The sequence below is a fragment of the Mustelus asterias genome, chromosome 4 (genome assembly GCF_964213995.1).
Source record: "Mustelus asterias chromosome 4, sMusAst1.hap1.1, whole genome shotgun sequence".
NCBI lineage: Eukaryota > Metazoa > Chordata > Chondrichthyes > Carcharhiniformes > Triakidae > Mustelus > Mustelus asterias.
In genome coordinates this window covers 105952696-105973881 of record NC_135804.1, presented here as the reverse complement: position 1 = coordinate 105973881, position 21186 = coordinate 105952696, and positions in this window count along the sequence as shown.

Here is a 21186-nt window from a genome sequence, read left to right as displayed (position 1 = left end):
CAATCCAAAGCCGTGGGTTTTTTGAGGTTAAATGCACCCGCCTTCCCTGCAGAATGTAAACCAGGAGGTATAAATTAGAACATTTAAGTCAATGTAAAAATCAGGTACAGAAGACAAATAAAGAGAGGGAATGAAAGATTATGGAAGAGATAAAGGAGTCAGAAAGAAAATGAATAAAATGACTTTCAAAACCACTCTACAGTGACAATTAAATTTGGAGGGAATGAGACCCCGTGCTTTAAAAACTAGATTTTCAGCCACACAGAGATTGCTTGGCAGGAATTAAATTTTAACATACCATTTAAATCTCATTTATACCTGAACGCACAAATCTTAACCTTTGCTAGTGTATTTGATAACTAATGGGTATATAGGTTCTCCACTCACAAATACTTCTTGACCACCCAAACATTGAGGCAACCAACTCTTTTATGATGCTTTAGTATCTCAAATTTTAGGTGGCTCCACTTTTGTGGAGAAAAGACAAGTAAGTACATTTACAGGCGTGAGGAAAGGTGGTCTTGTGGCGCAGTGGGTAGATTTCTGATCAGCCATGTGATGGAAAGAAAGTTGGAGCCTCTACCATCACTATTGGTAGCTGCAGATTGCAACATGTATGTAAAACTGCTGCCACAACCACTCTGTCTCCCTGCATGATCTGTTGTGCATCACCAGGGTCTGAAGGAGGAAGTTAAGAAATGAAGGATTGCAAACACTCATAAATAAATAAATAAATAAAAAGTAGGTACCAAAGCGTTAAAATCAAACTCACCCAGTCTATGCTGAGTGTAGATATAATGTATGAGAATATTATTCAATAACTGCAGAGTCTGGGTGAATAAGGGCAAGGTGAGGGCTTCTCCCCTCCACTCATTTATCTCCGAAGGCAGTGACTTGGCTCCCCTGTAGGACTCCTGAAAATGGACCAAGTCCTCTCTGGACTTAGTGCTACAGAAGGCAGCAGCCTAGCTGTGAAAACATGCTCCTCTTTCAACACCACCTTGGATAAGCATTTTCTGATATCCAATTTTGTTGAGAAGTTGGGATACATTAATCAAAATAATGGACTGATTCTCAAAATTCTTACAGTAAATATTACTGTGATCTGTTCTGTAGAATTACCGTGATCAGTTCTGTAAGACGGTTCTCTGCACTTGAACGTTAACTATGTTTCTCTCTCCACAGATGCTGCCAGACCTGTTGAGTTTATCCAGCATTTCCTGTTTTTATTACTGGGACCTTGTTTAACCAGTTTCCAATATATTGTTTAACTACAACATCTAATTATTTAGACTGAAGATACCTGTTGTCAATGCTACATAATCTCATAGGGACATGAAATTCTGTGTGAGAGATTGGTCAAGAACATAAGAAATAGGAGCAGGAGTAGGCCATCTAGCCCCTCGAGCCTGCCCCGCCATTCAATAAGATCATGGCTGATCTGAAGTGGATCAGTTCCACTTACCCGCCTGATCCCCATAACCCCTAATTCCCTTACCGATCAGGAATCCATCTATCCGTGATTTAAACATATTCAACGAGGTAGCCTCCACCACTTCAGTGGGCAGAGAATTCCAGAGATTCACCACCCTCTGAGAGAAGAAGTTCCTCCTCAACTCTGTCCTAAACTGACCCCCCTTTATTTTGAGGCTGTGCCCTCTAGTTCTAGCTTCCTAGAGATAGACCTGTTTCTGCTTCTGAAACGTCCTTACCTCTATAGGCTCCATGGTTGAGAAATGTTGTCCTACTTCCTTCTCCAGCCACACTGCTGACTCCTTAATCCTGCCTCTCTTGCTACCTCAGCATTCCCAACTTTGTTCTGGTTACATCTTGCTGAGTGTATAACAGAAAACAATGAACATGGACAGTTTTCAATACTTCAGGAAGCATTAAGGAAGTGCTCGAGGGATTAGGAAATTAGCTACACAATGGGAAAAAGGAGCTAAAGAAATCTCGGATTATTTTATCTTCCTGTTTCACACCTTGTCAAATTTTCCATTAACTTCAGACTAAAATCAAGCAGGGTTAAATTGGATGGACAATTCCCTACCGCTTGTACCTTGTCCAGTGATAAAAGGTAAAATTATCGACCTTGGGCTGAATTTTGTCAAAGTGGCCCTGGTAGCGGACTGAAAGTCAGGGGGAACCCCTTCTCTGCAGTTTTGAGGAACTCTGACTGGATTCTGTGGCAATCAATGAGCTGCGATTAGTGCCCCAGCTTTTTAAAGGATGAGAACCCACCTCCAAGAGCTGCCAGCCAATTGTGGGGATGTCAGCTCTTCAGTCCCACCAGGAGCAATGGCTGCTGCTGGGCCTCCACCCAGTCCTGGGAACCTGCACTCAAGTGGATTGGAGTCATTAGGGCTTGTGAGAGATCCCAGAGAGGGTGGGTGAGGTGGTTGGTGAGGGCAAGGGTAAGATGTTTCCATAAGGGTGGCCCTTGCTGATAGGGTCCTCTTCACGGGCTCCAAGGGGATTACCGGGCTTTACTGGTAGATCTCCCCACATGGCAAAGGATGCACCAGCCACGGGTAAAATGTCACTGGTGACAGAAAAAGACATGTAATTAGTTCTTAATTGGCAATCCAAAGGTCTCAGTTGGTTCCTGGATGGGAAGGCCATACTCCACCATCCCCGCTGCTGATAAAGTTCCAAGGTATTGGAAGACAATGGGCATTCCTTTTCTCCTTCACCCCCTTTTTCCTTCTTACCATTTAATACTTCACCTATCTCAAATTCTCGAGGAAAATAGCAGAAAGCCAAAGATATTTGGCAATCGCTCCCCATCCTTCAGGTATTAACTAAACTTGTCTAATCATTGTAGTTCCCAGCCCAGGCAATGAAGGATATTCATCAATCAGCAAATGAGGTTCAGTTTGGTAAAGTTGCACCATATAGAAGACATATGGCCGGAATTCTCTGGTCTTGCATGTCCCGCTGCCTGTGCCAGTGAGAACAGAGAATTTGGCGTTCAGCCAAATCTCCATTCACAGCAGTGGGACCGGAGAATCCCAGCTGCAGGTGAAGTCGAAGAATTCCAGCCTTAAGGTACACTCAGGTAAGTGAGAATCACGATGACACTCAAGAAAGATAAAGATCCCATCACATCCATATTCTACAGGCATAACTCTTCTCAATGTCTACAATTAAAATCTGCCTGCCAGATTAAATGTGATAGATCTGAAATTAATCTTGTCCAGCCAAACAGGCTTCATGAGGGTGTTTTTCCAGGCATTAAGTTAACATTGTCCACCATTGCAATAGCCTATCCTGCTCTTATTAGATGTAGGGAAATTTTTAATTAAATAAAGTGGCACAGTCCTTACTCTCTGTGAGAATGTTACTTTGTAAGGGATAAGTAAATTGGATTGGAACTTCTATTCCATGCCAGTTCATTCTATTGCTGTTATGGATTTCACGAAGGGAGTCAGGTTCCATGACTGGATTGGGAATTCACAGACATAGCTAGATAGTGGAATTAGTGGGAATATATACCATGGCGCTGAAAGCCGAGACCCATTGCAGAGCAAAAGTTAACTTGGAGATCTTAAAACAAAAACTAAGGGTCGGGCTGATTTAAAATACAAACAGGTATGCAACAAGAGATGCAAAATAAGCATCTGTGTATTTGAAGACAATCAGAACCACCTTGAAACTCAGAATACTGGGAGGGATTATAGTGACAGAGCGTAAGTGTCTGAAAATTGACAATGGATGTACAATAATATTTTGTGGATCTTGTCTCTGTATGTTAACAACTAATCAGGAGCTATTAACATGTACCCTAGACCTGGAAACCAAAATCTTGCTATGTAACACCATTGAACATGGCAAACAATCTCTGAGCTCTATACATGACCTCCAGGAAGATATGCTTCAATGGGACAGGGTAAGAACTCGGTAATGGCCTTTCTCTGCAGAGGTGACTCTTTCTTAGAGTTCATGTCTCTCATTGTAACAATATTAAAGTCTGCTGTAATTCTGCATCCAGTTTGGGTCTCATTGTGATTGCTTTGTTTCTCTAGACCACCCTCAATTCGGCAGGTAGTAGCCCTCTCCAAATTATAGACCTTAATAGATTTTCCCTACAATGCTATATTTTAAAGATTATACCTTTTCAGCAATATCATTCTAAGATGGGACCACTATGGAAGACAGTGTTCCTTTCTTCGTTTTGCCTTAGTCATAAAGGAATTGGTAACAGTCTGAAGGAAATACCAATATTCAGAATGTGCAGGATATGGGATTTATCAAAATAATGCTTCTCACTGATAACACATTACCAAATGTGACCAACCCATGACCTCACCATCTTCTAAATCATTATCATTGGCCAATTTTAATAAACTTAATTATATCACAACAGAGGGCAGGCCCTCAGACAAGGTATTTCTGCACAAACACAGGAATCCTATCTCTTTGCATGGTCAGAGTTTGGATACCTGGTGTAACAGTAGCGCTTATACTTTTGGCCCAATATAAAAATCCCAGTCTCATAAGAAGTACATACACTGTCTGGACACATACATGAATAGGATGGAAATAGAAGGATATGGTCCCCGGAAGGGTAGAGGGTTTTAGTTCAAATGGGCAGCATGGTCAGTGCAGGCTTGGAGGACTGAAGGGCCTGTTCCTGTGCTGCAATTTTCTTTGTTCTTGTCATGGACAAATGGGGCAAGCTGCCAATATCATTCCCTGGTTTGTTTTCTGTCCCTTTTCAGTGGAGGCTGAATATGTCTATTCATTGCAGCTAGAAGCTGAATCTTTCTATTCATTTCAAAAACCTTGGTTCATAGAATCATGGAATTCCTACAGTACAAGAAGGAGGCCATTTAGCCCATCAAATCTGCACCGACCACAATCTCACCAGGCCCTATTTCCGTAACCCCACATTTACCCTGCTAATCCCCCTGACACTAGGGTCATTTTAGCACGGCCAATCAACCTAACCTGCACATCTTTGGACTGTGGGAGGAAACTCACACAGACACAGGGAGAAAGTGCAAACTCCGCACAGACAGTGATCCGAGGCTGGAATTGAACCTGGGTCTCTGGCGTTGTGAGGCAGCAGTGCTAACCACTGTGCCACTGCCAGGCCTGCCCAATAATAGGGTATGTGCTCTATGCTTCATTCGTCCAAAAGAATGTGGTCTGTCGAATTAAACTTATTTTCCATTATGCCTAGGTGTAAATTGCTTGTTGGCAAAGCTCACAAGAAAATACAAAAATATAGTTTAAATCTATAATACTTGTTCAAAAATGATTATATATGTGTCTATACAGACAATACCTTTGTATAATATATAAGTGAAGCATATTGTGATGCCTTTGATATATATATAAGGCACACTATGGTCCCTATTTTAAACTAATCTACTTTGTTTTAATAGTCTTCACAAACCAGGGTTTCTGTATCCTCTGCTGCATGGTATCTTCAGCTGCCGGTTCTGATTTTGAAATGACAGTAAACCTTGGATTCGGATTACCCCTTCCACTTTGCATCCTATCCTCAGGGCACAGTTCGTAATGGCACAATCAGGTATGGTGGGAACATGTTGATCAGGAAGAACTCAGGTTCAGTCCCTTGAATGCATTAAGTTACTTGGGGCCTGAAAATCTGTCCGCCACATTTACAGCAGGATTGCACACAAGAGCCATGAATTTTAACCCTTTGATCTCAGTTGGAGTGGCAAAGGGGACTATATTTGATCTGTCCCTCTTCCATGTTGAAGAGGAAAAATCATCCATGGTTATTTATCTTAAATGACAGTACCTTCCAAACCTGCGACCCCCTACTTCAATAGCACCTTCCAGATCAACGACGTCTACTTCAATGGCACCTTCCAACCCGCAACCTCTACTTCGACAGCATCTTCTAAACCCATGACCTTTACCATCTAGAAGGACAAAGTAGCAGATGCATGGGAATACCGCCACCTACAGGTTCCCCTCAAAGCAGGGCCAGGTTTTGACATGCTGAGTCTCTAAGCTATGTCAATCTTAAAGAGGCCAATAACATTATCAAAACAAATTGTATTATTCTAATAAAAAAACAATGAAAATAGAAATATTAAAGCTTTATTTTTACATTTACACATAGGCAAGGTGCAACAAAAGACTAATAATCTAACTAAACATACCTTGCACTAAGTCTATTTGCCTCTTGGTGAAAGCATTTCAACAGCATTTGATGCATCAATATCATTGACTTATTTTATTCTCATTGTTTTTCCTTTTATTCACACACTTGTCAACATCAGGCAGGTTTTCTTTTGCTTTGAGTTCAATTTCATAAAAACTTTCTCGGGCTTCTTTCAAGAAGTGAGAGTGATGTGTCAAGCTTTGCACATGTACTAGGTTGTTTGTCGATCCTGTAGGGCCTAGCAATTAAACCTTAGACGAATTCTTTGAATTAAATCATGAGGGGGGCCAGGGGGGGTGGTTGTATGCTCTCCCATTTTCGTGGGATGGGGTTTGTGGCAGCCGGGAAGTACGAGGGAGTCCTAAAACGTGGTACATGGCAGCTGGGATTTCCCATTCCAATTATCTCCGCCCCCCCTGACAATACCTAACAAGAATCCTGACGTTCAACATTGGGACCCCCATTTCAATATAATTATCAGGCCTGTTGCCTGATAATGCCCCCTCCGTTAGATTGTCCATTTACATCAGCATTAGGGCACGGTGATGTGAATCGTGACAGATCTCCCACAGCATGCACCTGGCGAGCAGAACCCACTAGAGGAGTTCAGAGAAGTGGTTGGCTCAGGGGGAGAGGTTCATGCCCAGGCAAGTTCCATGGGGCGTGGGGGAGGGGGGGATTTGTGAGTGGGTAGTTTCGTAGTGGGGAAGGGGGCTTATTGGAGGGGGCTGCTGAAACTGTGGTGTTCATGGGGGAGGGGCATTTCCATTTTTAAGTTCCTGCATGGGGCGTCCTTTTCTTTTACAGCCGAAGTTTTTTGTGGGGCAGACTCAATGAAAGCCCCGTCAGTGGGACCCATCCCATCATTTTTCATTTTATATTCATTCATGGGGTGGCTGACCAGCATTTTTTGCCCATCCCTAGTTGCCCTTTTTCAGAGGGCAGTTGAGAGTCAACCACATTGCTGTGGCTCTTGAGTCACATGTAAGCCAGACCAGGTAAAGACGGCAGATTTCTTCCCCTAAAGCACATTAGTGAACCTGTGAAGTTGTACGAACTAAGTAAGGGCATGATGGGAAAATTGGTCAACTATTTGTTACAATAAAAAGAACGGCTGACCAAAGCTATTTCAAAATGCCAGACCCCTGTAAGAGTTAATAAGGCTGTATGAGTAAATAAAACAAGATAAGGTCAGGGAGGAAGGAGTCACCGACCTTCTTCTGTTCCATCAAAGGACAAGATAAGGTTATGAATAATGAGACAAAGAGTTCTAAGAGGTCAGCAAGTTAAAACCTGATTAATGATATTGCTCACGATTCTATTACTAATCGAATTCCTGAATATGCTCTGGTCACGAAAATTGATAATGCTTATGTATAAATACTGAACCGTTTCTCTGTGTAATTGCGGACTTGTGGAAGAATCAGCAGTTGAACCAACTGCTCTCTGACCCCAAGTTTCAGCCATATACTGCATGCAGTTATTCGTAAATAAATGCTTGTTATTTAGTCGAAACAAATTTTGTTGGGTCTTTCTATCACAGTCAAGAAGCAAGAAAGTTTCCACTTCAACAAATCGGATGGGTTTTTCTGACAATCAACAATAGTTTCATGGTCATCAGTAGATTCTTAATTCCAGATATTTATTATTGAATTCAAATTCCACCAATTGAAATTTGGTTTCAAATTGAAACCAAATGGGAAAGTATCCCTGCTAATACTAGCTGTCCCACAGTCTTTTAGTACTCCAGTGCATTAATTGGCTCGAGACAGGACTTTCTCTCCTCATTCAAGTGGAAGTCTTGCCTCAGAGAGCTCCTGCCAAGAAAAGGGTTCATAGGACTCTTTATGCATACCTTATTAATAATAATAATCAAGGCTAACGACACTGTCACCAACTCTATTCAATTCTTGGACATCAAAACTATGCAGCCCTTTTCTCTCTCAAACATGGATTTAACTCCTGAGTATCCAGATAATGGGGACCATTGAGCCTTCTACATGGCCATCTCCATGAGAGAACCATAATATCATACAGTGCAGAAGAGGCCCTTCGGCCCATCGAGTCTGCATCGACATGTGGGAAATACCTGACCTCCCACCTAATCCAGAACTAGGGGGCATAGCCTCAAAATAAGGGGAAGCAGATTTAGGACTGAGTTGAGGAGGAACTTCTTCACGCAAAAGGTTGTGAATCTGTGGAGTTCCCTGCCCAGTGAAGCAGTTGAGGCTACCTCATTAAATGTTTTTAAGGCAAAGATAGACAGATTTTTGAGCAGTCAAGGAGTTAAGGGTTATGGTGAGCGGGGGAGGGGTAAGTGGAGCTGAATCCACAAAAAGATTAGCCATGTTCTTATTGAATGGCAGAGCAGGCTTGAGGGGCCTACTCTAAGTTCTTATGTTCCTAATCCCAATCACCAGCACTTGGTCCATAGCCTTGAATGTTAATATAGACCAACCAATTTTACGATCTAGTGCGTCATTAATATTTTGTCTTCCTGAAACAGGCATAGAAAAGGGGCTATCAGCAGGTGAAGCAACTCAGATGCCATCCATCCACTTGGCAGTTGGGTAAATTGATGGTTGAGTGGAAGGGAGATCAGTCAGATTTCACAGATACAAGTCGGGGGTGAGTGCCCAGACTTTTCTCGCGAGGCCTGGAAGACTCATCCGACAGTGAGAAAGAGATATTCAATTTTAACCCCTGTGTGGTCTGGTTGCAGTAAGGTGGATGCAGTTTTCTCTTCTTCCTATCATCCACAAATCTCTAAATGCTTGATCCTTCACCTAGATTAATCAACAACATTTCTTTAGCTTAATTTCTGATTGCAATTCATAATATATTTTATACACAATCACACAAAACATATCAAAGAGCTTCACACAATGAATAAAAGCAAATTACTGTGGATGCTGGCATCTGAAACCAAAAGAGAAAATGCTGGAAAATCTCAGCAGTCTGTCAGCATCTGTAAGGAGAGAAAAGAGCTGACGTTTTGAGTCCAGATGACCTTTTGCCAAAGCTAAAAGGCATAGAAAATTGGAGATACCTATTCTGTAGGGTGAGGGAATGAAAGATGAGTCTTAACCACAAAAACAAGGGAAAAGGATTAGAGGTGCTGATGGCAGTCCTTAGAGAGAATAGAAGGTGGCTAAACGGCAGAGAAGCTGAAAGCTGAAGAGGGTAAACTGTGACAGATGAAGATGTGGAGGGAGGGAAGAGATGGGTGGGAGAGAAGTAAAAGTGAGAAAAGGGGGGAAAAGGGAAGCAAAGGGGGAGAAAAGGTAAGAAAAGGGGGGATAAAAAAGGGGGGAAAGAGTGGAGGGGGGTTGAAGAAAAATAAAGACAATAAAGAAAGGCCAGACCTGCTGAGTTTTCCCAGCATTTTCTCTTTTGGTTTCACTCAATGAATTTTAACCTGAATCCTACCAACAAACTAAGTGAAATGTGAATTACAGGGAGAAGTAAATAATTCCATAAAATATACCACATAAGTACATTGTACCAAAATTGTCTCCTGTTGCTGTATTGTATATCATTGGCTCAAAATCAGAGGGTTCAAGTCCCACTCCAGATACTTGAATACATAATCTGAACTGCCCTCATAGCAGTACAGAGAAAGTACTACTTTGTTGGAAGTGTCAACTTTTAGATGAGATATAAATTGAAGCCCCGTTCGTGTGCTCAGATCTCACAATACTATTTAAAGAACAACAGAGATTTATTTCGGTTTCCTGATCAATATTCATTCCCCAAACAACATTAGCAATAACAAATTATATAGCCATTTAACCCAGTTACTGTATGTGGAATCTTCCTTTGTGTACATTGGCAACCTGTCAACAAAACAGTAACTACATTGTCAAAGTAATTCATTGATTGTGAAACTCTTTGGGACATTCTGAGGACTCACCATGTAAAGGGTCAATAACAAAACAAATGGCACCATGGCAGTCCTGTAGATCAGGTTTCACCTGCCTGCCTCCCACTGCCCCAACTGCACCTTCTGGAGGCTTCACCTTCTTTCTCAGGCTAGACCTCTGATAGATCTAGGAAAAGGCAATTCCTTGCCCGAAGTCCCTGACATCATTCCCTGTTCCATCTCCTTTGCAACACCAGCCTTTCACAAGTTGTGAGGTATTTCTGGCCCCTAAAAGATCCAGTAGAAATGTCCAATCAAGGCCAGGATCTGGCATGTTTAGATCATCAAATTCCAGGCCATTCTGCCTCCCTTTGCCAGATTTGATATAGAAATGCACCAGAAGAGTGGCACAATTTCAACCCTGTATTGCTTATGGTCACATGCCAAACTTGCCCATTGGTGTGAGATACCAGAAGGCTGCTGGTGGCTATTGTACCTCAGCAAGAGTTATCATCATCATTAGAAAGTCATTAGATTGGTTTGGATGAAGAATTTCTTTTCAGTCTATTTCCCTATCTTCCAGAATGCAATCCATACTTTCTTCCCAGTACATCATCTAAATGTTTCTGAATTCCATTATCTTGACCTGAACCAGCCTTCCTGGCCATCCGTTCCCATGTTGATTATTCTGTGTTTGAAAAAATACTTAATGTTTCTAAAACAGGACTCACTGCCACAATGTATCAGAAAGTAATGCTCACTGTCCATATTGTCCTACTAAATGCCTTACACACTTCGATAAGGTCTCATCCAATAAATCTCAAACTTATATATTAAACTATCAGATATGTAAAATAAACATATATTGCTAAAAATGACAACGGGAGGAGGATCCTTTCCCAACTTGACTATAAACTGTTTGTATTTTTTGAATTTGCTTTGATTTTATCTCAATGTCTGTTTTTTTGGTTTGTAAAGGATATGTCAAGCCTGGAATATGAAAAAAAAGTGAAAGATGTTTGAGTCTTTGCGTATTAATCATGAAATCATGATGCCATATTTGTGCCAATTCCTTAAAATGGGTATTTATGTATACAGCTGGCACCTAAGTGAGTATAATAGACTGATGCTGTCCATGAGAGATTCTGTTGTGTGTTTGGTGCCAACTGAATCGCTTGACAGCTGTTTATCTTGCAGTTGGGCAGTCTTCTGCTTCTGCTGGGAGTCTGCAGAGTGCTTACATGGACGTTTCCTGAGGAACGTGGTAGTGGTGGGATAAGGTAGGGGTGGACACATGGTCAGCAACATACACAGCTCCCACACTCAAGTTTGGGGCTGTGGTTTCCTCTTGTTGAAGGCTGTAGAGCATCGATACTGCAGCATACATTTGGCTGAAAAGTAACAGAGCTCTAGACTGGCTAGATGCTTTCATTTAATTATTCCACTTATCAAATCACAACTCTCACCAACTTCTACAGTTGCATCATAGAAAACATTCTTTCCAATTGTTTCACAGCTTGGTATGGCTCCTGCTCTGTCAAAGACTGCAATAAACTACAAAGGGTCGTGAACGAAGCCCAGTCCATCACTCAAACCAGCCTCCCATCCATTGATGCTGTCTACATCCCACTGTCTCGGAAAAGCAGCCAGCATAATTAAGGACCCCACATACCTCGGACATTCTCTCTTCCACCTTCTTCTGTCAGGAAAAAGATACAAAAGTCTGAGGACATATAAGAAACCGACTCAAGAACAGCTTCTTCCCTGCTGCCATCAAGACTTTTGAATAGACCTACCTCGCATTAAGTTGATCTTTCTCTACACCTTAGCTATGACTGTTACACTACATTCTGCACTCTCCTTTCCTTCTCTATCAACAGTATGCTTTGTCTGTATAGCGCGCAAGAAACAATACCTTTCACTGTATACTAATACATGTGACAACAATAATTCAAATTAAATCAAATTCCTCTCCTTATCTCACCATGCCTGGGTAAACGTTAGCTCCCTAACCCTGGTATGATGGTTATTTTTGCACAACATCATTAAGGGTGACATGGAGGGGAATTGTCACGTGGATTATGACTGTGGTTTAGCATTTTTTGACTTAAACTAATAGAGAAACTACAAGAGAATATACTGTTATTAAAACTGCAGGACTCCAATATTGATGTTCCTATCAATAGAATAGGACACTAAAAATACATTAAAATCAGTTATTGTTAGCGCTGTCCTTCATTACACTTCCCAAACAGGAGATTCCCTTGTCCCAGCTCCAGAATTTCCTTTATAAATGGATTAAGTATGGCCTGCATTCAGTTAAAACATGAATACATTGTGCCAATGTGTGGGGAAGGAAAAAGTGATGGTGTTCTAACTTTTAACTTTGTATGTTGCAACCTGGAAAACTAGGGAATGTTGAACAACTGTTTCAAAAAGAGCTGACAGGTTCCCCCCTACACCCATCCTCCCTCCCCAAAAATTATTATAGCTTCAAACAGCGCCGAATTCACATTTGTCTCCTGACAAAAGAAGGCAAGAAACTGGAGTATAAAGGAAACAGAATTGAGATTTTCCACAGCTTAACCAAGGGGACACCCCATCGTTGCAAGGAGACAACCAAATACACAAACTTGCGGTCTGCAGCAGCGGCAGATTTAGAAATGACTGAGGGACGATGTGAGTGCTAAAACTCTGAGGTTAATTTCTAATCGGTTTGCGTGTCAGCCGCTTCCCAAAATGTAATCGATTTACAAATAACTTCACATGCATGGTTACAGATATTTAAAATATGAAAATATAAGTCACTGTAGGGGCTTCGGTTCCACAAAGTCCAATTCCTTTCATTGAACATCTACCTCGATTATATCATGTTCCTCGGTGATTTTTGCAGCATGCTCCGACAACAGTATCTATTCAAAACTGGCTCCGCCACTGTGTCTGCCTCTTGTCCCTATGACAGCCTGGCGTTAGGTGTTTGGGTTATTCGGGGAGAGGACATGTTAATTAAACTGTTTTAAATAATTATTTGTAAGTAGCCTCAAGGGGAATGAATAATGGCGAGTCAATAATATTGATATAAAAGCTTGGGACGGAGTATTGATTAAAAATTGCACACGAGCCTTAACCTCTCTTTCCTTTCAACGCTGGTCAGGAGCTGCACATTTCAAATGTATTCTGGCGCAAGAGATTTCACAAAATGGTGTGCCCAGCGCTCTCAGATGTTCCCAGTTCAGTGTGTGCAGCACTCCCAGTGTTGGCAATGGTGCTAGCTTCAGGAGTTGCTCCCATTGGCATTTCAATCATCAGAGCACACGGGTTTGGCAGCTTGGAATGCACCGAGTGCCTGAGTCAATCCCTGACCAGCGGAACATGCTCAACTGCCCGAGGAACTCCTACACTGGCGCTACTTAAAGGCAGTAAGAAGTCTCACAACACCAGGTTAAAGTCCAACAGGTTTATTTGGTAGCAAAAGCCACTAACTTTCGGAGCGCTGCGCCTTCATCAGGTGAGTGGGAGTTCTGTTCACAAACAGGGCATATAAAGACACAAACTCAATTTACAAAATAATGGTTGGAATGCGAGTCTTTACAGGTAATCAAGTGTTAAAGGTACATGATGCGCGATAAATCACATGGGAGGCAGGATGTACCCGGGAAATAAAGGCTTTTATTGCCAACAATAACGGAGCTACTATATACAATATACAATCCCAGACTAAAGGGTCACCAGGCAGAGCAGTGACCTTTATACCTCTCCCAGGAGGCGGAGCCAACTGGGGTGTACCATAGGACTATATTAACAGGTAGAACAGCCCAACCCTAACCCCAACAGTAACATATCTACAGACTCATAGTACTGGCCAGACCATGGCTCAGCACTCCTGGTGGTAACCAACAATGGTTCACCACAGTACAGACAATGTGAGTGGAGAGAGGGTTAAGCGCAGGTTAAAGAGATGTGTATTGTCTCCAGCCAGGACAGTTAGTGAGATTTTGCAAGCCCAGGCAAGTCGTGGGGGTTACAGATAGTGTGACATGAACCCAAGATCCCGGTTGAGGCCGTCCTCATGTGTGCAGAACTTGGCTGCCAAACCCGTGTGCTCTGATGATTGAAATGCCAATGGGAGCAACTCCTGAAGCTAGCACCATTGCCAACACTGGGAGTGCTGCACACACTGAACTGGGAACATCTGAGAGCGCTGGGCACACCATTTTGTGAAATCTCTTGCGCCAGAATACATTTGAAATGTGCAGCTCCTGACCAGCGTTGAAAGGAAAGAGAAGTTAAGGCTCATGTGCAATTTTTAATCAATACTCCGTCCCAAGCTTTTATATCAATATTATTGACTCGCCATTATTCATTCCCCTTGAGGCTACTTACAAATAATTATTTAAAACAGGTTAATTAACATGTCCTCTCCCCGAATAACCCAAACACCTCTGCTCAGCGACTCTGCCTTGTCGTGTGTCGTGAAGGCCGCCTTGGAGAACACTTACCCAAAGATCAGAGGCCGAATGCCCGTGACTGCTGAAGTGTTCCCCAACAGGAAGAGAACATTCTTGCCTGGTGATTGTCGAGCGGTGTTCATTCATCCGTTGTTGTAGCGTCTGCATGGTCTCCCCAATGTACCATGCCTCGGGACATCCTTTCCTGCAGCGTATCAGGTAGGCAACATTGGCCGAGTTGCAAGAGTATGTACCGTGTACCTGCTGGATAGTGTTCTCATGTGAGATGATGGCAACTGTGTCGATGATCCGGCACGTCTTGCAGAGATTGCTGTGGCAGGGTTGTGTGGTGTCGTGGTCACTGTTCTCCTGAAGGCTGGCTAGTTTGCTGCGGACAATGGCCTGTTTGAGGTTATGCAGCTGTTTGAAGGCAAGAAGTGGGAGTGTGGGGATGGCCTTGGCGAGATGTTCGTCTCCATCAATGACATGTTGAAAGCTCCAGAGAAGATGTTGTAGCTTCTCTGCTCCGGGGAAGTACTGGACGACGAAGGGTGTTTGTGAACAGAACTCCCACTTACCTGATGAAGGAGGCAGCGCTCCGAAAGCTAGTGGCTTGTGCTACCAAATAAACCTGTTGGACTTTAACCTGGTGTTGTGAGACTTCTTACTGTGTTTATCCCAGTCCAACGCCGGCATCTCCACATCATGGCTACTTAAAGGGACGGCACCCAACTTACAGGTGAGGTGATTTTGACTTACCTCCGCTTTTGGAATGTTTGTGGAAGTGCTGTGAGCTGTTTTTGGAGATGAGTTGATGCAGGCGTCCTTGGAGGGCAGAGGATTTATTCACCGGTCCAAGATATGGGGGATATAGTGGAATTCCCACTCACCTGAAGAAGGGGCTTAGAGCCTCGAAAGCTTGTGTGGCTTTTGCTACCAAATAAACCTGTTGGACTTTAACCTGGTGTTGTTAAACTTCTTACGATATAGTTGCAGCCATGTCAATGTCACCTAGAGTATTGTGTGCAGTATTGGTCTCCCTTTCTGAGGAAAGATGTTCTTGCTCTGGAGGGAGTGCAGAGAAAGTTTACCAGGCTGATTCCGGGGATGGCGGGACTGATGTTTGAGGAGAGATTGACTAGGTTAGGATTGTTTTCACTGGAGTTCAGACGAATGAGGGGGGATCTCATTGAGACTTATAAAATTCTAAAAGGACTAGATAGGGTAGATGCAGGGAGGATATTCTCGATGGTGGGGGAATCCAGAACCAGGGGTCACAGTCTGAAGATTCGGGGTAGACCATTTACATAAGAACATAAGAAATAGGAGCAGGAGTAGGCCATCTAGCCCCTCGAGCCTGCCCCGCCATTCAATAAGATCATGGCTGATCTGAAGTGAATCAGTTCCACTTACCCGCCTGCTCCCCATAACCCTTAATTCCCTTACCGATCAGAAATCCATCTACCCGTGATTTAAACATATTTAACGAGGTAGCCTCCACCACTTCAGTGGGCAGAGAATTCCAGAGATTCACCACCCTCTGAGAGAAGAAGTTCCTCCTCAACTCTGTCCTAAACTGACCCCCCTTTATTTTGAGGCTGTGCCCTCTAGTTCTGGTTCCTTTCTAAGTGGAAAGAATCTCTCCACTTCTACCCTATCCAGCCCCTTCATTATCTTATACATACCTCTATAAGATCACCCCTCAGCCTTCTAAACTCCAACGAGTACAAACCTAATCTGTTCAATCTCTCCTCATAATCTACACCCCTCATCTCCGGTATCAACCTGGTGAACCTTCTCTGCACTCCCTCCAAGGCCAATATATCCTTTCGCAAGTAAGGGGACCAAAACTGCACACAGTATTCCAGCTGCGGCCTCACCAATGCCTTGTACAGATGCAGCAAGACTTCTCTGCTTTTATATTCTATCCCCCTCGCGATAACTGCCAACATTTAGACAGAGGTGAGGAGACATTTCTTTAATCAGAGTGGTGAGCCTGTGGAATTCATTAACACAGGAAGTGGTTGATGCCAAAACATTGAATGTATTCAAGAGGCGGCTGGATATAGCACTTGGGGCAAATGGGATCAAAGGTTATGGGGAGAAAGCAGGATTAGGCTATTGAGTTGGATGATCAGCCATGATTGTGATGGATGGCGGAGCAGGCTCGAAGGGCCAAATGGCCTCCTCCTGCTCCTATCTTTATGTTTCTAGATCAGGGGTCTGCAAGGTGACAGGGAGATGAAGCACAGGCTCCAGTTTGGAGGGAAGGTGAGATCCTCCACACAAGGCCCTACACATCACAGGTTTTCAGAGAACACTTCTTCTACCTCCACCTTCCCCAGGAGCAATGCCTGAGACATCTCAGATTAAAAATGGAGGTGGTCACAGATCTTTGCCACCTCCTTCAAGTAGACCTGCATTCTCAGGCCTGGGCATGACGGTGTTGCCAATGGCTGTCAAAGCCAGCATGGCTTTAAACATCTTTGTGACTGGTTCACACAAGAGCACTTGTGAACATTTCAGTCCAAGGCAGCACCCATTAGGTGACTTTAGTGCATTCTTTCTAAGCAGAGCAAAGCAGGATGAGTAGGTAGGTGAATTTGTCAAGATAGTGGGATTCCCAATGATGCAGGAAGCTATTGACTACACGCAGGTCAACAGGGGGAGGTACAGGAACCACACATTAATGTGCAGTTGGTGCCCAACCATCCACAAACTATTATGTCAGTGAATGTCTGCAATCATGACAGAAACCACAATCCTTCATCATTAAATTAGAGGCGGTTCAAAGGTGGTTCACTCGATTGATTCCAGGGATGAAGGGCTGAGAGATTATGTAGTTTAAGCCTATACGCTCTGGAGTTTAGAAGAATGAGAGGAGATCTAATTGAGGTATATAAGATGCTAAAGGGGGTTGACAGGGTAGATGTACAGCGGATGTTTCCCCTTGCTGAACATTCTAGAATGAGAGGCCATAGTTTTGGGCTAAGGGGTGGTAGATTTAAAACAGAAATGAGGAGGAATCACTTCACTCAAAGGGTCATGAATCTGTGGAATTCTCTACCCCAGAATTTAGTAGACTCCGGAACACTAAATAAATTAAAGGAGGAGATAGGTAGGTTTTTAATTCGTCACGGGATGAAGGGTTATGGGGAGCGGGCAGGAAGATGGAGATGAGTCTGAAATGAGATCCGCCATGACTGTATTGATTGGTGGAGCTGGCTCAAGGGGCTGAATTACCTATCCCTGCTCCTAGAATTATGTTCCAATGCACTGTGCTGTCCCATGGTGTCTAAGGCCCACCTAACAATGTAAGGATAATGAGCATGAAATGATGGCCATGCTGCCACCAGAAACATTATGGAGCAGACTGTCCCTGTGCCTGAGCAATGGTTGTGATGTCTGAACTGTGCAATAGGATCCCTACAGTAATTTCTGGAGCGTGTATTAAAGTTCATGATGGTCTGCTGTACCCTCAATATCATATCATGGGTGCAGCCATTGCCACTGAGAATCCAGATGCACCTTTGGGAGAGGAGGAGAAAGAAGAAGATGAAGCAACTAGGAGGCATCAGGGATCTATTTGTTTTGCACGGTCTATCTGGGAACATCTCGGACTCTGATTCCCTAAGGAGATTGTCCCTTCACCACCATAATGTCTCCACTATTCCTTATCTTCCCTTCCATCTGTAACACTCTGTCATCGCATAATCCAAAGCCCGCAATGAAAGGTATCAACAAAAACACTCAAAGAACCCATTCAATGAAACAAACTTTAATGACCTATCCAACATTGCCCTTTCCCTTAACGTCTATTTTGTGGGTGCCTTTGTCTCGCTGAGTGATTCTTACACCTTGCTACCCTGTGGCTCAAGCATAGCTGCTGGAAGGTTGTTCTGCATGATACATACACGGTGCCATTTAGGAGCCAGACTCTTTCATGTTCCTTGAGGATGACATCATGCTGTCTGACAGGGGTGGCCAATATTTCATATATCTCAGTGTCCATGCTTATGAACCGTCTATTGTATGTCTCCTCTTCAATGTCCTCATCTGATTCCCCTTGATAGAACTCCTGAATGACCTTGCTTTACCAAGCTGTGTATGGCCTTGACTTTGCTGCATGGCACTTGCTCAGTGACACAGTGATTGCAGATCCTGCAGCAATTGCAGATCCCACACCGATTGCAGATCCCAGCTCTATTTGGATGATTTTTGTGCAAGTGAACACAAAAGAAAATGCAGTAGCTGCATAGCTGGACATAAATGGAGGTAGACAGAAGTGAGTGTGAGGCCGGCATCATTGTGTGAGGATGTGGTGGGGTATCTGGATAGTAGGCCTGAGTCCTGAGTGCCTGGGAGTACTGCTGAGTGAGTGATGAGTGTGTGATGGTGCATTAAGCAGCATGTGAGGTTGTGGTGCCATGGATAGGAGGTCTCCTTTGCGAATGCATGCACTGAATTTGCCCATCCCTATGCTTTTGTGGCACTGCTGCCTAGTCTTGGGGCAGACTACGGAGTTGACCTCCCCAGCCAGCTGCTCTTATTCCCTTTGGAGGGAGTTTTTTGAGGGCCTCCTAGTACCCTGTGAAAGCATGGCATCTCCCCTCTGGGGGATTGACCTCCATCACTAATGTTGTAGAATGTGCTAAGCTAGGATCCTAGAAAGGAAGAGCTGCAAACGTATTGGGATATTAATTCCAAATCTTGTTTATTTACAGTGTAGTACGCTGCATTACTGAGCACAAGACTGCCTGATGTCAGTGCCACAGCATCACAGATTAGCATATCCATTCTGTTAACCCTTTATTCTACAACCTCCAGCACCACAGTCACAAACCTGGGATCTCTCTCTCATTCCTCCTGCCCTGTTTCTTTTTTGTGTTCATTTGCAGCCAATCAGCCACTTAGCAGCAGCAGCCTTCTTGTAATGAATGCAGTTCCCCTTTAAGAGGGACCAGTTACCTTTAAGAATTGGAGGTTAGCTGCAACAAATGCTAGCCTCACGTAGTGCTGGGCCCTCAGCCAGCCAGCAGTATGTGCTGTGCTTGGCCAAACACTATAAGCTTGGAAATGAGGAGGCAGCGTGACGTGTGTCTGCTGCCTGCTTCAACAGGATTATGTGTGAGTAGATCGTGAATCATGACCTGTGCCTGAAAAGGGCAGCAGATTAATTTTTTGCTCTCTGTGTTTCAAACCTACAAACTACCATTGGTGATAACCACAGACAAATTCTTTATCTGTTCACAGGGCAGTCAGCTGTCTGCTGTTTTAAGAGAAGTGTTAGCCTGTTTAAATTAAGTGGGTAATAATTTTATGGTCATCAATTATTGGGCAAGAGGTATGCCAACAGTAATTTTTAATCCATGTTGTTCTTTGACTGCACTAATAAGGTTTATGTTGTTCTATTTATTTCACAGTGCGGTTGTAAGATGTTGAATGCATTTCAGTAGGTCTCATGAAGAGATTCGGAGTCTTGTCTGTTTCTATGATGATGATTTGTATAGTTTAACAATAAATGTTAGTAACTACTTGTAACTATATACATATTCACAGTATAAGGTCTAAGCTCAGAACTGTTTCCATGCTTGCCTCTGCACACATCTCTGTCTAGTCCCAGAATGCCCTTTGGGTTCATGTGTTCCTTTACATCAGACTGTGGGAGGTACGGTATCCAATCCCATGTTAACCCTTTCTATGTCAGACTCCTATACTATACCTCCCCCAAGTCCTTATCTAATGTATTTACAATGTATTCCTGTTTATTTATTTGCATTACTGCTGGTACCCCTTCTCTAACACTCGCTCCCAAGTCCAATTTAAAATTCATGAGATAACCATAAACTGAGAAGCTAGCATTCTAGAACAAAAATCCCTGATATTTGACTTTACCCAGGAAGCATGGTTATGTTTCCTCTTGGTGTAGTACCTCAACCTCGTGAATCATCTTGGAATCGACTGTGCATCCGATTGTGTTTGCTTTCCGAAGTCTCCTTTGCAGTTGCAATGAAAACTCTGTGCTGAGATTTCTGGACTTTGATCACTCCTGTTGTGGTCACTTGGCTCTGCAGCGCTGGCGTGGTCGCCTGAGTGGTTAGGACATTGCTCCCCTTGGCCTGGAGTGTGCCTGATCCTCTGTTGTTTTACTAGCTGGATAGTGGGTGCCACTCTGTACCATGGCTTGCTTTCTTTCTTTTCAATGGATCTGTGTTGTAAATGCATGTTGGATTAATTGGCAATTTGAATGGCATTTTCAAGGGTCAAATCTTCCCTAGCTTGAAGCATTTCTGAGAGCATATTGTCCACCACTCCAACAATTCTGTCCCTGATTAGCTCGGATTCACCATAGTCACAGCCTTCAGCCATTGTGTATAGCTCATTAATGAAAGAGACTCCTTAGATACATGATTACTTCAGGTTCTCCTGGCTCTGGGCTCTGACGAAGGGTCATCCAGACTCGAAAAGTTGGCTCTATTCTCTCTCCACAAATGCTATCAGACCTGCTGAGATTTTCCAGCATTTTCTGTTTTTGTTTTAGGTTCTCCTAGCTATTGGACACATTTGTTAAACTTTGCCCGTTCAAGGGTCTTTTTACTGCTCAAATTAAAATACATGTCAAATGATTTAAAACTTCATCAAATCTTGATGAGGATTCATTGATTCCTTGTATAGCTATTATCTTGTTAGCTATTGGACTTACCAAATAAAGTAGTGTGTTGACCTTTACAGCT